This window comes from Carcharhinus amblyrhynchos, chromosome 3 (genome assembly GCF_965287045.1).
Source record: "Carcharhinus amblyrhynchos chromosome 3, sCarAmb.v2.hapA, whole genome shotgun sequence".
Classification (NCBI taxonomy): domain Eukaryota; kingdom Metazoa; phylum Chordata; class Chondrichthyes; order Carcharhiniformes; family Carcharhinidae; genus Carcharhinus; species Carcharhinus amblyrhynchos.
Window position 1 is genome coordinate 5,303,546 of NC_137326.1, and position 15,830 is coordinate 5,319,375.

The 15,830-nt window shown below is 44.8% G+C and overlaps 1 protein-coding gene across 1 annotated transcript in view; it reads left to right on the forward strand.

Moving 5' to 3' along the window:
- The window catches only part of LOC145341307 (MICOS complex subunit mic25-like), a 426,042-nt gene that overhangs the window by 306,844 nt on the left and 103,368 nt on the right, over positions 1-15,830 (forward strand). The gene's annotated exons all lie outside the window — the stretch shown is intronic.

Genomic DNA, 15,830 nt, shown 5'->3' on the forward strand with positions numbered 1-15,830 from the left:
AAGTTTATTTATTAGTCATAAGTAGGCTTACATTAACACTGCAATAAAGTTACTGTGAAAATCCCCTCGCCGCCACTCTCCGGTGCCTGTTCGGGTACACTGAGGGAGAATTTAGCATGGCCAATGCACCCTAACCAACACATCTTTCCAACTGTTAGAGGAAACTGGGGCACTCAGAGGAAACCCAGGCAGACAGAGGGAGAATGTGCAGACCCCACACAGACAGTGACCCAAGCCGGGAATCGAACCTAGGTCCCTGGCGCTGTGAGACATCAGTGCTAATCACTGTGCCACTGTGATTGTTCCTCCCTCAACACCCCCACCACCTTCTCAGTTAACTTGATTAACCAAGGTTTAACTTACCATTTGTTAGCTGTCGCAATAGGGTTCCTTCAAGCCCACTGCTAAATTGGAGTTTCTTGATATTGCGCTGATTGAACTAGATTTAAAGTCCAGTTTCCAATTTATGTGCTGCTTGTGGCCGGATAGTCAAATGGTCAAGAAAAATCTCCACAGAAAGGAATGCAACTTTAGTTGAACATGCAGGAAAGTGTCCCTTTAGCTAACAGCAATGCAATAATTACTGGATAACCCATTTTAGCAAAATTGGCTCAGGGATTAACACTGGATATGAATTTGGGGGAGCTGTTTTGTTTTCTTCAGAATCGTACCTTGGGATCTTTAAGATCTAACTGAGAGGACAGATGGAACCTCAGTTTACGTTTCATCTGAAAAATACACCATTGACATTGCAGCACTCTCTCAGTACTGCGTTGAAGTGTCAAACAAGACGACAGGCGCGAGTCTCAGGGGCATGAACTCACAGTCTTCTGGCTCAGAATCATAGCTAACACCTAGATCTCAAAGATAGGCAACAAAGGGTGCCATTAAGTACATCATAGTTGCAATATGGACTTTAAAGGAGCTTTTGCTTAATTTATTATTTCACGTGCTGTGGCTGTCGTTGGCTGGACCAACATTTAGTACCCATCCCTCATTACTCTTGAGAAGGTGCTGGTGGCTGCCTTCTTGAATTGCTGCAATGTGCTGTTCAGAAGGCAGTTCCAGGATTTTGACCCAGCAACACTGAAGGAGTAGTGATATAGTTTCAAATCAGGATGGTGCGTGGCTTGGAGAGTATAAAGTTCTAAGGGTTAAGGGTTGCGGGTTTTAACAAAAAGAAAAGATGTGGTTTGTACATGTGGATTCAAAGTAATAACAACAGATTTATTGAAAGAGATGTTCTCTGCGCAGAGTATGAACCAAAGTAAAACTGAAGCCTTTGTAACACCCTAATGATGTCACTATTGAATCATGTGATCAGTTTTTAAAGCAACCTGCAACACTGTTAAATATATAACAGGGAGGCACTTGTAGATGATGGTATTTAAACGCATCTATTGCTCTTGTACTTCGATGGCAGAGTTTGCGGGGGTTTGGAAGATTCTGTTGAAGGAGCCATGGTGAGTTGCTGCAGTGCATCTTGTAGGATACACACTGCTGCCATTGTGTGCTAGTGATGGAGCGAGTAAAGGTTTAAGTGGTGGGATTGGGTGCAATCAAGTCTTCAGTAGTGTTGCAGCTGAGATGGGAATAAGCAAAGGTTGTAGGGCTTGTTACATTGTGCTGTGGAGCAGCAGATCCCTAGGAGTGTAAAACACAGGTGATAAATTGTGCTTTAATGTGTGCCACAAGGCCAGAACATACTGATGAGGTTTAGATGACATCAATCTGTAAGAGCAGAGTGTAAGCGAGTGGCTGAAAATCCCCAAGAGTGCTTTATAAGAGCCTTGAACGTTCCAGCAAATATTTCTTGATAATTTACCCAGTTTACTGTTTAACCTTTCCTGGAGCATACCAATTGGAGTTTTGCCATCTGACTTCTCTTCCGTTACCTCTGTTTATGTGTGATTCTCCTGTGCGTGAGAGGGGAGAATGACTTTACATCATGTAGTGCACGTCACAAGCAAGCTGAAATCAGTGGTGGCTCAGCTTGTGGTCAATGAGTGCAACCAGGCTTTGATTGTTTGGTGGTACTCATGAGTGTTCAAATGAGAGAGTAAGCATTTTTAAAAACAGAAAATACCATTAGACCTAAAACATTGGTCCCTTTACACAAATAGCAACCCATCCACCTGCCGCCTTCTGAAATCAATCCATTCATTCTCTAGAAGCACATCTAATTGTGGCTTGAGCCAATAATGCAGTCTTCCCTGGTGACCTTCTCAATCCATAGTTCTATTTTGCCCAGGGTTCTGTCTTATCTAATTGTCCCACTTCCAACTTATCAATCTTCAACTTCCAATCTATCAATCTTCATGTCTCTTGGTGCTTGAGCCTGTTGCCGCAGCAAACTAACACCCTGGGTGCTGTTAGTCAGCTTCTTTCACAGTCTTGGGACAAGTGTTGCCCCATAGGCCCAAACAACCCTTTAGGGCATTCCCCACATGGCCATTGTGACGTGCCATCCTGGTGCTGGGTCTGATATCATGAATGGGTGTCAAAGCCTGGCTCTAAATAATCCAGCCACACGAACTTGCCAGCTGGAGACACGAGATGGTGATGAGCAATGACAAAATGGATTATGTTTTCCTCCCTCTTCTCCTTGACTCAGTTCAATGTTCTGGTTTGTTCAGGTGATCCCGTGTCTCCACTGATTATGTGCTTAAGCTCTTCTCTGTCCTCAACTCCAAAACAGCCTTCTGTTGACATTTACTGGCGCTGTCAGCTGATGAAGACCGGGCCACTTTTCATTTAGAATATGATGCACACAGAGTCTGGAGGGACTGCCTATTAGACGGACAGAACATCATCTTGTTTAGCAGCTGTACAACCCTGAGGCTCTATTACATAATCTGGCACTTGACCAGTTTGTTGGTTGTCCCGAGATAACACTTATGAAGTGTCCCGCAGGCTCTTCCTTATATAGGAGGGAGCAATTAATATATTTGTTTTAACTCCCACTTATCGAAAGTGCTTCAACCGATGTATTAGGGAAGAAGAGAAAAGTCCAAGAGGAGTATTTTCAATGCAAAGTACTTTAACATTTGTATAATTCTCAAAATAAATTAGAAGTGCATCCCGTACCTTTCTCTTTAGTGTGTATTTCTTCTGCAGTACAGACGCAACTTTTTAAGCCTTTACTTGTAACTCAGATGAGGTAGTTTGCAGATGAGCACCATTTGCATCTCTAAACAGACTTCATTCTTGAACAAGGAAGAACAAGGAGTACACAGCAGCATTCAGCAGGAGACAGAGGGTGTCACCAGCTGAGCTCTGCATACTGTACTTGATCGATACAAACCTTTCTCAGTTCCGGGTCTTCAAATTCAGCATCCAGGGCTGTTCTAATTTCACCACCCATTTCATAAGAACATAAAAACTAGGAGCAGGAGTAGGCCATCTGGCCCTTTGAGCCTGCTCCGCCATTCAGTAAGATCATGGCTGATCTTTTCGATGGCTGATACTTAATTTTGGATTAATGTTCCTTCTTCAGTTAGTTTTGAGTAGGGCTGAGCCGAGCTACATCTTTGATAGCTTCTGGACATTGGCCAGTTGAGCTGTTGGTCTGCTATTGCCCAGAGAACCATATGGCAGCAAGTTAGCCTCTTTAGGAAAAGATGCAAGCAAACTGATGTGGCAGAAAAACCAATAATAAGTTAAAAGGAGCAAAACTATCGCAATTTATGTGTCCTAGAGATTTGATCAGTTCTGAGCAGGCCTCCCAACCACTCTATCATAGATGCAGTCAAGTGTGAAAGACCTAACCCATGAACTGGGATAGTAAAACTCTCAGCATATCTTCCTATGTACTGCTCTGCACCAACCTCCCCAGTGTCAAAACACACAAAGTCTACAGAAGAGGTCCATGCAAAGTAATCTGACCCAATTACCATTGCTAGCTCTGTTGCACTGAGTGCTATTTGCGTACTATTTAAAATCTTGCACAGGGCACACACTCCCTACCCACAAATGTTGTCAGTTTTTATCATTATTCACTTCATAGGAATCATAGAATCCCTACAGTGCAGAAGGAAGCCATTCAGCCCATCGAGTCTGCACTGACAACAATCCCACCCAGGCCCTATCCCCGTCACCCTACATATTTACCCTGCTAATCCCTCTAACCTATGCCTCCCGAGACATTAAGGGACAATTTAATATTGCTAATCAACCTAACCTGCACATCTTTGGACTATGGGAGAAAGCCGGAGCACACGGAGGAAACCCACGCAGATATGGGGAGAACTCCACACAGACAGTGACCCAAGCTGGGAATCGAACCCAGGTCCTTGGCACTGTGAGGCAGCAGTGCTAACCACTGTGCCACCATGCTGCCCCATTTGTGTCAACGTTTTCCAGTGTGAGTTGCTATGTCAACATTACCTATTGTATTTTACGATGTTGACTGTTATGGTGCACTGCAAGCTCTGGCCACTGGATGGCTGTGTGGAATTTCCTGCAGTCTTCAAATTCTGTTGCAATCTTACGGATAAAAATAAAATTCATCATTTGACCATGGCGAACACTATAAGATATGGAGTATTCATCTTAAACCTTGAAATTATCTTGCGTGGTATTCTCTTTCAATGCAGATTGCTCCTTGGTCCTGTGTCTCTTTTGCTGTCTGTTTGATTCACCTTTCCATATCTCTTCTTGGTGTGGAGAATTAATGTCTAAGCATTGGCTATCATTGCCTCCCTGATATTTAGCCAGCTAGCTGAGAGACTGCTGCCTGTGATCGCGGTCATCAACTTCTCCACAGATTTACCTACAATCCAAAAAAATCTTTAGTTCATTTCTTTCCCAGTTTTCCTTCTTCACGCACATGTCCATGCAGGGCAGAATGGATCCCTGGCTGCTCATTACTGTTCCCTAGCTCAGGGAACTAAAGCAAAGCAAAGATGTGCAGGTTAGGTGGGTTAGCCATGCTAAATTGCTCCCTAATGTCAGTGGGGACTAGCTAGGGTAAATACATAGGGTTATGGGGATAGGGCTTGCGTGGGATTGTGATCGGTGCAGACTCAATGGGCCAAATGGCTTCCTTCTGCACTGTAGGGATTCTATGATTCATTCAAAAAAACCTAATGAAACAGAGACCACAGATATTTTGTATTATCTTCTGGTCTGCAAATGTCACTTTAACAGCTCATGGAAACATAGAAATTAGGTAAGGAGGAAACCATTCGGCCCTTCGAGCCTGTCCCACCATTCATTATAATCATGGCTGTCTATCCATCTCAGTAGACTGCTCCCACCTTTCCCAGCATATCTGTTGACCTCTTTTGCCTCAAGTGCTATATCTAACTGCTTCTTGAAAATGTTCAATGTTTCAACTACTTTCTGTGGTCGCGAATTCTATAGACCGAAGATGAATTCTCTAGGTGAAGAAATTTCTCCTCATCTCTGTTCTAAATGGTGCACCCTACATTGTCAGACTGTGATCCTTGGTTCTGGACATCCCTGCCTTCGGGAACATCCTTCTTGCATCTACCATGTCTAATCCTGATAGAATTCTATAGATTTCTATGAGACCCCCCCCCTCATTCTTCTGAACTCCAGTGAATACAAGCCTAATCAATTTAACCTCTCCTCATATGTCAGTCTGGCTGTCCCAGCAATCAGTCTGGTAAACCATCTCGAGAGTAAGAACAACCTTCCTCACAGATGGAGACCAAAGCTACACACAATATTCCAGGTATGGCCTCACCAAGTCCCTGTGTAATTGCATCAAGACATCCCTGCTCCTGTACTTGCATCCACACACTATGAAGGTCAGCACACCATTTGACTTCTTTACTGCCTGCTTTACTTGCATGTTTATAAGGGCTCATGTCCGTATAAATATGAAGAAATAAAGAGCGAGTACAAAAAGAAAGAACTTGCATTGTTATGCAAGCACCATAAAACATAATTTTGAGAAAGGTGAAGCTATACACTTTGGAAAAAAAGAAAAAGGCAAAATATTGTTTGAATGTTGGTGTTGAGAGAGGTCTGGGTGTTCCCGTGCACAAATCACAACAAGTTAACATGCAGCCGCAGCAAGCAATTAATAAAACAAATGATATGCTAGCTTTTATTAAAAGAATCACTTAAATGGTTGGGAACTTTTTAATTCTTGACCTCAGAGGGCTGTGGATATTCAGTCATTGAGAATATTTAAGGCAAAAATTGGTTACAAAGGGAATCAAGTCTAACGGGGATAGTGTGAGGATGTGTCACTGAAGTAGGAGATTAACCGTGGTCTTATTGAATGACAGAGCAGGCTCGAAGGGCTGAATGGCCTATTCCTGCTCCCATTTATTATGTTGTGATCTTTCACAGTCTTGGGCTGTACCAAAGCACCTTACAACCAATGGAGCATTTTTGAAATGTTAATTTTAAAAGGTGGGGACCAATTTACAAAGAGCAAGGTAATGCAAACAACAGTGAAATAATGACCAGATAGAATGATGTTGGTTGAGGGATAAACATTGTCCAGGCCACCAGAGGAAGAATGCCTTGCTCTTCCTCAGAGTGGTGCCGTGGGATCGTTTTCACCGCCTTAGGGGACGGACGAGTTGTCCCCCGTTTATTATCCCATTGAAAAGATGTCACCTCTGGCAGTGTTGCAATCCCTCAGTGGTGCACTGGTGTGCCAATCTGAATTTTTGGAGTGAGTCTTGAACCAACAATGTTACCCATTGAGCCAGGGAGGCGGTGGCCTGTGGTATCATTGCTAGACTATTAATCCAGAAACCCAGCTAATGTTCTGGGGACGCCGGTTCGAATCCTGCCATGGCAGACGATGGAGATTGAATTCAATAAAAAATAACTGGAATTAAGAATCTACTGATGACCATGAATCCGTTGTCGATTGTCGGAAAAACCCATCTGGTTCACTAATGTCTTTTAGGGAAGGAAATCTGCCATCCTTACCTGGCCTGGCCTATGTGTGACTCCAGAGCCACAGCAATGTGGTTGACTCTCAACTGCCCTCCAAGGGCAATTAGGGATGGGCAATAAATGCTGGCCAGCCAGCGACACCCATGTCCCACAAATGAATGAAAAGAAAACTGACACCTGGTTGTCCCATTTAGAATGCAATTCCAAATATCCTATGAATACAAACGGGAGACATAAACCTGCTGAGCACATGCATTCTGTGCTGGAGCAATAGACGAAGAATGTACTCATCTATTTAAGATTCTTAAGAACATAAGAACATAAAAAATAGGAGCAGGAGTAGGCCATCTAGCCCTTCGAGCCTGCCCTGCCATTCAATAAGATCATGGCTGATCTTGCATCAGACCTGCTTATTCTGAAACCACCCTGACCAAGAAGGGTGCTTCACATCTGCTGACTTGGTATTTTAAAATGTATGCAATGGGGTAAAAGTCTGGTAAATCCTAAAACCAGCAAATGGCAAAAAGGATTTGCTGATTCTTTCAGCTTTGAAAAATAAATAAAAGAAGAAAAGTATCCTGGGAAGGTACAGGTCTAATCTGTCAGCAAATATATTTGTGCTTTCATTTTGTGTTACATTCAGTGTGTGCCAGAGATCAAATTGAAACTGATTGCCAACAAAATACAATACTTTACAAGCAAGATATAAACTGGATAATATTATGCAAACCATGAGTACTTAACTATACATAAAGGTGCCACCCTTATTGATTACTAATGCTTGAATAAAATACAAAGAATAGTACACCGAGATCTGTGGATGACTTGCTATCCCCAATGAGGAAGGCGGGGATGTCAGGTCAGAAAGATCCACAGTCATTGAAGCGTTGCAGCAGAATGTCCTTCAAGCTTTTTTGACTATCCTCTGTACAATATTTTTGCTGTGTTCAATTATATCTATCCATCTGCTGTATAATTTTTGTCTTGTGTCATTACATTGTGCTGCTACCCATAAGTAAACTGCTTATCAAATGGCTCCAGTGCCTTGCTTCCGATCTGGCTCAGTGGCCACACAATAAAACTTCACCAGCCTGAGTTAACTACTGGCATGCTTCGCCTACCAAAAGAGATCTGAAGGTTTGAGTGTTATTAGGTTGCTTTTTTTTTAAAAAAAAAACGAATAACTTCATATCCTGACAGTGATTTATTCCAGTTTGGATAACTGTCTCAAAAGGAGAAAATGCCCCAGAAATACTCAGCAAGCCAGGCTGCATCTGTGGAGGCACATCAACGTTAATGGGCTGGATTTTTTCAGCTCTTTAGGGCAGTACGAGAGTCAGGAAGGCTGGAGAAATGGCTGAAGAAGATGGCATACTCGACATTCTTCCACCATTATGTTATTCTGCCAATGGCAGTAAAGATGGTAGGCAAACCCCCCCAATGCAGTGGCCAGTTCAGGGCCACTTTTAACCTCCGTGGACATTTTGCCAGTGGCTTGGGGGCCCACTGCCATATATTGAAACCATCCAGTGAAACATGGTGGGCACTGGGAAAGGGGGTGGCGCACTGGCTTTATTTGTACTGTTTGGTTGACAGAGTAATGCCCCTCCCTTTGGCAACAGGCCATTATCCTCGCAATAAACCCCCCAGACCCCAACTTATGGGTCTGTTTATCAGGCTCTGGCTACTCCTAACCCCGCATACCCCTCTTCAGGAGCACCAATCATTGATGCTTCCTCATCCTCCAGGTGCAGACCCAATAATGACCATTGCGAGAGTTGGCACTGCTGAGTTGCCGTCCGTCTGATTGGGTGGACCCTTGGATCCCACCAGTCCATTGAAACAGAGTCACCACACCCCCATGCTTTCAGACCCCGCAGTGGGACTTCTTGCCACCAGAAAGTTCACTCCAAATGACCTTCCATCTGAACAGAATGTGTTTTGAATTCTGACAGAATGTCAACCTGAAAAATGGCTTCTGAACCTTCTGTCAAAGACAGAGGCACCAACGTGACACAAACAGAGCTATCTGCTCACTAGGGCAACCATTGAGCAGGCCATCAGACCTGGCAGCTGTTCTCATGTACCCATGGCAGTTTGGGGGTGAATGTGGGTGGCAGGGGGGAGGCTTCTGCACCTCCAGCATCACAGATGCAACTCTGTCACTGGCTCACTGATGTACTCTCCGACACAGGGCCGAGGATCCCAGTGCTGATTATGGCATGCTGGGAGAGATGAACCCTTCATCCTCTTCAGTGACTTCCTCAGCCCATCGTTCCGGATTACTGCTGGGAAGCAATTGGCATCCCTTGTGAACGTCCCTGCATCAGGAACATCACTGACTGTGGAGGGTGTGCTGTGTTTGCAACTCCTGCATGCATTCCAAATGCATGTGGGTTTTCTTGAGGTTGGCTGTTCTTTCAGTGGAGGACCTCATGTGCTCAAAGCCCTGAGTCATGGCTGGATGGACTTCTCCATTCTCAGCGCACGACCGTGCACTGCTTCAGGGAAGCAGTTTGTTCCTGCTGATTGAGGGAGAGGCTCCAATCTATAAATCCCCGAAGCCCTGCATCTGTCACCAGCTGGACAGGGCTGTGTCTGTCCTCTGAGGGGCCACTATCCACAGCTCCCTCTCCCTTTCCTCCTGCATACCAGTGCATGACTCAACTTAAAATGGCTGCTAATAGGCTGCCAAGCACATCTCCAGGTTAAATAAAGGACTCCCCCATCAAAAGCAGAGCTGGAGCCCCCCCCACCCTCCCTCTGGCCCAGTCCAGGCATGGAAATGGCCCCAAGTTCCATTTCTGGCCTCTGGAAGGTAAATCCAGCCTGTTAGCTCCATTTCCCTCTTCAGAGATGCTGACTGATCCGCTGGGTATTTCCAGCATTTTCTGTTTTATTTCGGCTTTCCAGCATCCAGCTGTCCAGTTTGATTCAGCCTGGATAACTGAACCATGACAGAAGCTGTATCAATCTGGATAACAAAATCACTTTTCCTCCTGATTGTTATACACTGACTGCTGCTAGAATTGGTGTCCCACAGTGCGGAGAGAGAACATACAAGCACGTGAACCTCAGGCCATGACAGCACCAAACCTAGCTGTAACAGCCTCTGTGATCGATCAGCTTGTTTAAGCTTCCTCACAGACAGGTGTCTACCTCGACAAGATTACAGCGAGACCAGTTGTGTCTGTGGAACTTTATTTAGTGCTTACAGACCAAATAGTAATTTTGTTATCTGGATTGGAATAAATCATGGCCAGGCCAAGAAGGGAATGGAAGTGGTGGATGCAGAAAGAATTAAAGTGTGTGGTTAGCCATATTTCTAAATGTTATACATACATTTGCTGCTGAGTAAATCCTGTCAAAGTCTAAAGGAATGCTTCCGGAATTGCAGCTTGAGGATATGGCAAAATTTCAAGTTCAAACCAGGATTACTGAAATGTTGATTTTTCAAACTTAAATGTATTTTAAAACCGTTTTCAAGTGTATGCATATGACCAAGCTGCAGATACTGCTGGTAAATAATCAAGCATCTTCGCTATGCCACAGGGCAGCACGGTGGCACAATGGTCAGCACTGCTGCCTCACAGCGCCGGGAACCCAGGTTCAATTCCCAGCTTAGAATCATAACATGCAGAAGGAGGAGGCCATTTGGCCCATTGAGTCTGCACCAGCCCAGAACCAATCCCCTCAACTCCATGCACTTACCCTAGCTAATCCCCCTGACACTAAAGGGCAATTTAGCATGGCCAATCCACCGAATCTGCGCATCTTTGGACTTTGGGAGGAAACTGGAGCACCCGGGGGAAACTCATGCAGATATGGGGAGAATGTGCATACTCCATACCAACTGTGACCTGAGGCCGGAATTGAACACAGGTCCCTGCCGCTGTGAGGCAGCAGTGCTAACCACTGTGCCACTGTGCCGCTTGGGTCACTGTCTGTGTGGAATTTGCACATTCTCCCCATGTCTGCGTGAGTTTCCCCCAGGTGCTCCGGTTTCCTCCCAAAGTCCAAAGATGTGGCGGTTAGGCGGATTGGCCGTGCTAAATTGCCCCTTAGTGTCAGGCGGGACTAGCTAGGGTAAGTGCATGGGGTTGAGGGGATAGGGCCTGGGTGGGATTGTGGCCGGTGCAGACTTGATGGGCCAAATGGCCTCCTCCTGCACTGTCGGATTCTATGATTCTATTCATCACCTGGGATGAATAGATCTGTGGCTGTCTGGGAATGGAAGTGACACATTGGACAGGATTTTCCCTGTGATCTTCTAAACCCCACTGTCAGGGTCAAATAGACTTCAGAAATCCGCACTGTGTGGAAAATCTGTGATTTTCCTTGGGGTGGCCACATCTTGGCCAGAGGGTGAACTAACTGTCCAAATATTGAAGGCAGGTAGTCTCCTGGAACTGGGTGGAGAGTCAGAGCCCTGCCAACATTAAAGCAGCAGCAGGATGCCATGGCAGGTGAGTGCGAGAGAGGGCATTTCAAAATGGAGGCAGTCCCTCACCAACTTCTTTTAAAGTTCAAATAAAAAATGGTTTCTGTAGCTAAGCCAGTGGATGGGGCTGTGGGAGCAGGGTGGGCCTCTTAGCCTTTCATGGTGCACTCGTACCTCCCCTTGCTCCATGGTCTGCCACTAAAGAAGTGCCTACAGGAGGCAAAACTTGCCACTGCTGCCTCCAGCAACCTGGAGGCCCACTCGAGAATTCCAGTCAGCCTCTGTTAATAGGCCCTTAATTGGCTTAATCAGCACCTACAGAGTGTAGACAAGGAGCCCTGTGTTGCTTCCCCATTCAACCTTTGGGAAACTATTTTCGATGCCTGCCTGCTGCTGTTCCCAGCCCCAGCAGGGCTGAGAAATGAGCTGTTTAATACTAAAGCTTCCAGGAACTTGGCACATCAGCACAAGAACTCCTAAGCTGGTACAGGCAAATACAGTACACTAGATACATCAAGCCTCAAAAAGCGTAAGAGAAGCCCTAAAAATAATGCTTCTGCATAAAAGGATAAGATGTGAAACTTGCATTTATTCAGTGTTTTTCTTGCCCTCAGCACATTCCAAAGTGCTTTATAAAACCAGAGAATCCCAACAGTGCAGAAGAAGGCCATTTGGTCCATTGAGTCTACACCTACTCTCTGAAAGAGCATCTTACCTAGACCCACCCTCACCCTCCAATGAAATCTGGTATCCTTCCCCAGTCTGGCCTAAACGCAACTCCAGATCGACAGCAATGTGCCCTGTGAAATACTGTACAAGCAGTTGTATCAGAGCACTACAGAGAAAGGCACTAAGTACACCAGCAATAGCTCAAGAAGGTGGTTCACCACCATCCTATCAAAGGCAGCTAAGTATACGCAATATATGCTAACTTTCTGGCCAGGCCCATTTCCCATCAATTAAGACAGTTCTACAAACTCCCCCTGACATGGATCTGCTGCCAGGATTTTTAAAGTTTAAAGGTTATGCATTAGTCACAAGTAAGTTACTGTGAAATTCCCCTAGTCACCACATTCCAGTGCCTGTTTGGGTATGCTGAGGGAGAATTTACCATGGCCAATCCACCTAACCTGCACATCTTTGGACTGTGGAAGGAAACTGGAGCCCCCGGAGGAAACCCACACAGACACAGGGAGAACGTGCAAACTCTGCAAAGACAGTGGTCCGGGGTGGGAATTGAACCTGGGCCGGTAGTGCTGTGACACAGCAATGCTAACCACTGTGCCTCCATGCTGTCCCAGCGTTTACCTGTATCCACAAAGCTCCCACCTGCCATAGGCAGGTGCCTCACCGCCCAAGGAACAAAACCATTATGGGGAGCGGGGAATCGGGAGCAGCATGCCAAGTCCACTGTTGCAGAGTTTAATTCCATTCTACCTGGTTTCTTTTGGGCTGAAAGTCCCCTTGTGTTGCAATCACTGAAACCAAAAAACAACCCTGCTGCATTGTGAGGTGTTGACTTAACTGAATTAAATTCACTGATGTGGTGTTGATTAAGGTCTTAATCCGCCACACAGGGAGACCTTTCGTGTCAGTCTCCAGAAACACAATATTAAATTGAGCCTGTCTAAGTGGATGCGATATTCCGCTAAAATCAAGATAAACATTATTATGGGATTCATTGGGTCAGGAGGTTGGAGGAGATTGTTCCTCATCAGTTCAGCACTGTGCTTCAGCTTTTAGTGGAGAGAGTTTAAATTGCACTCCAGTATTGAAGGTTGCAGTTTATCTTGTGGTTGACTAGCAGCTCTTAAAATAACATTTTAATGGAATAGCTGTTTTCAGAACCTATTACTAATCTCTTATAAATTTAAGAACTGCTCCTGGCCAATTCTTTTTTTGCATCCCTTTGGCTTCGGTCTTTTCTTCCGCAGCTGTCAAACCGAGCAGTTTCTGCCATAGGAGACTCACAAACATCAAAACATTCTCCAAGTCCATTAGTTGCAGTGCTTTCGTTGAACCTGTTGGCAAGGAGACCTGTGGGCAAGTTGGGGAATCAGATTTTGATTTGATTTGATTTAGATTTGATTTATTATTGTCACATGTAATAGTATACGTGAAAAGTATTGTTTCTTGCACACTATACAGACAAAGCACACCGTTCATAGAGATTGAAAGAAGAGAGTGCAGAATGTAGTGTTACAGTCATAGCCAGGGTACACAGAAAGATCAGCTTAAAGCAAGGTAGGTCCATTCAAAAGTCTGACAGCAGCAGGGAAGAAGCTGTTCTTGAGTTGGTTGGTATGTGACCTCAGACTTTTATATCTTTTTCCTCATGGAAGAAGGTGGAAGAGAGAGTGTCTGCAGCCCTTAATTATGCTAACTGCTTTGTCGAGGCAATGGGAAGTGTAGACAGAGTCAATGGATGGGAGGCTGGTTTGCGTGTTGGTCTGGGCTACATTCACAATTTTTTGTAGTTTCTTGTGACCTTGGGCAGAGTAGGAGTCATACCAAACTGTGATACAACCAGAAAAAATGCTTTCTATGGTGCATCTGTAAAAGTTGTTGTAGCTGACATGCCAAATTTCCTTAGTCTTCTGAGATAGTAGAGTCGTTGGTGGGCTTTCTTACTATAATGTCAGCATGGGGGGGACCAGGTTAGGTTGTTGGTGATCTGGACACCAAAGAACTTGAATCTTTCGACCATTTCTACTTCCTCCTTGTTGATGTAGATAGTTTCTTTTTAACTCAAGGTCTGACCTTTGCGGCGTGTGACTTGATCCCTGCCCACGATGGACATTAGCAAATCTAGCTGGATCTTGATGAAGGAAAATTTGTTGGAAGCTGACCTTAGTAATGGAAGTGAAAACTAAACCTTCCTCCCGTGCTTTGTAAGCAGGCTTGAGTGTGGAACGATGCACTGCAGGTTTGGCAAGTACCAGATTTGGAATCCTGCCTGTGCTGCTGGGTGGCTGGTTTCGACTGAGGGCAACTGCAAGGCATGCCACAGTTCACCTCAGCCCTCTTGGGCTAAGGTTGGGGTGAAACTAGCCAGCATCCACCTCTCCTTTATTGCTGCACAATAACCTTCACCAGAAATCCTGTCTGTATAACTATCAGGTGGGAGGTAGGATGAGATTCAGCAATACTCCACACGGTGAAATAGCGTGCCAGGATTTGTTATCCAGAAACAAAGGCATGAAGCCAGCCAAGTGAGCTGAATACTGAAAAGCAGCCAAACTCTGGAACCTGTGTAATGCAGGGGTGTGCGAAATTCGGAATGGTGGCGTGGTGGCGGGGGTGGGGGGCAGTGTTTTTGGCCTGGGATGGAGTGGGTTTAATATCCAATTGCAATATCCAGCTAGCAGACGTAGAATAATAAGATTGACGCTCACCTTAGATGAAATATATATTAACACAGAATATATAAAACCTGAGGAGTGATCACGGCAGTTGTTTCCACAGTTATTCTTGTTCTTGATGTAGAGCTCAGCACATGCAAGGCATTCCTTGAAAACCGCATATTTTAATTGGAGTGTGGCAGGACCAGGGCATGTTGCAGCGGTTCCAGTTCAGTTCAACAAAATTCATGTAACACATTCCTGTAACAAGAACACCCTCAGCGCACATTCCAATGACAGAACGTGCTTGGTAATGCCTAATGCCACCACCCATACCATAGTTGCTAATCATTTTAATACAGCAAGGAAGCGTGATGCATTATAAATGTCAAAGGAGGTGAATGTGCATCATATTGATGCAAGAAGGTCTGATGCATAATTGAAATATGTTAGTACTCTTTAAAAAACAATCTGTCATAATTACACTAGATGTAACTTTTTTATTTCATCTTAGTATTGTTGCTTGTTGCCAGAACCTGGAAAGCTTGAAGATTAAATCATTTAATTTACTCTGAGGATATAATTTTCAGTGAATTCTTGGTGTGAAAACCTCTGTAATATCAAGGAAATATGGAAACATAGAAGATAGGAACAGGAGGAGGCCATTTGGCCCTTCGAGCCTGATCCGCCATTCATCACGATCATGGCTGATTGCCCAACTCAATAGCCTAATCCTGCTTTCTCCCCATAACCATTGATCCCATTTGCCCCAAGTGCTATATCCAACTGCCTCTTGAATACATTCTTTGTTTTCAACTACTTCAACTACTTCCTGTGGTAATGAATTCCACAGGCTCGCCACTCTTTGGGTGAAGAAATATTTCCTTACCTCCGTCCTAAATGGTCTGCCCTGAATCCACAGACTGTGATCCCCTGGTTCCGGACTCCCCCACCATTGGGAACATTCTCCCTGCACCTACCCTGTCTCGTCCTGTTAGAATTCTGTAAGTCTCTATGAGATGCTCCCTCATTCTTCTGAACTCCTGATTTGAGGACTGTACTGGTAAAGAATAAGTAAACATCTTTAATACAGAAATGGTTGCGCTGGTACTGATTGGCTGTTGTGTCCCCCTTTTGCACTTGTTGTCTTCCACAAACCTCGG